The sequence below is a fragment of the Elephantulus edwardii genome, unplaced genomic scaffold, assembly GCF_000299155.1.
Source record: "Elephantulus edwardii isolate Elephantulus edwardi_28Jun2011 unplaced genomic scaffold, EleEdw1.0 scaffold00217, whole genome shotgun sequence".
Taxonomy (NCBI): domain Eukaryota; kingdom Metazoa; phylum Chordata; class Mammalia; order Macroscelidea; family Macroscelididae; genus Elephantulus; species Elephantulus edwardii.
This window is the reverse complement of record NW_006399967.1, coordinates 3,526,307-3,527,246: the sequence shown is the minus strand read 5'-3', so window position 1 is coordinate 3,527,246 and position 940 is coordinate 3,526,307.

Sequence of the window (940 nt, the reverse complement as noted above, 5' to 3'; positions counted from 1 at the left end):
CCCCTGCACATTTGAGCCTCACTGACCACTGGGGCCTCCCCTGCATATCTGGGCCTCACTGACCACCAGGGCCTCCCCCTGCACATTCGGGCCTCCCCAGACCCCACTGACCACCCAGGCCCCCTCCGGCCTGGCCCTCGGAGCCCAGCCGATTTCAGCCTCCGTGAACCAGGAGCCCCGCTCTCTTTATTTTACACTGTCTGGGTTAGCACAGAGCTGGAAGGTCCCCCTGCGCTGTCCTGCGCTGCCCAGGCCCCGGCCGGAGGTGCCCGCGGGAAGTCGGGTTCCCGGGCGCTTTCCCCCTCTGTACGTCTGTCTGTCTGTGCCCCAACTCGGCTCTGCAGCCCGATGGGACTCGGCTCAGCACCGCGGCTGGGAAGCCTGAGGGTTCTGGAAGGTTCTGGCAGCGGTCTGGGGTGGAGCCCACGTCCCAGGACCGCGTCCAGACGGTGTGTGAGGGTGGACACGCGGCCAGGGGTGCTGCCCAGGGCGGCCTGTGCTGGGGTGGCCTGTGCCCGGCATGGCCTGTGCCCGGGATGGCCTGTGCCCGGGATGGCCTGTGCCCGGCATGGCCTGTGCCCGGGATGGCCTGTGCCCGGGATGTGTCCGGGGATGGCCTGTGTCCGGGATGGCCTGTGCCCGGGATGGCCTGTGCCCGGGATGGCCTGTGCCCGGGATGGCCTGTCCCTGGGCCTCCAGGCCTCGGAGCCGCCGCTGCGGGGCCGCCGGGCTGGACTGAGGGCCTGACTGGAAGCCAAGGACGGGCACCAAAGGCAGCGAGCGCGGAGGCGCCGGCCGGGAGCTGTTCTGTTACATTATTTTGTAAAAAGGAGGCAGCTCGGCTCGGCCGGCGCGCGGAGGGACAGGCCCAGACCAGGCAGGCGCGCGCCCTCCCGCGCCGCCTGAGTTTCGCGCCCTCCCGGGCGGAAGGGGCGGGGCC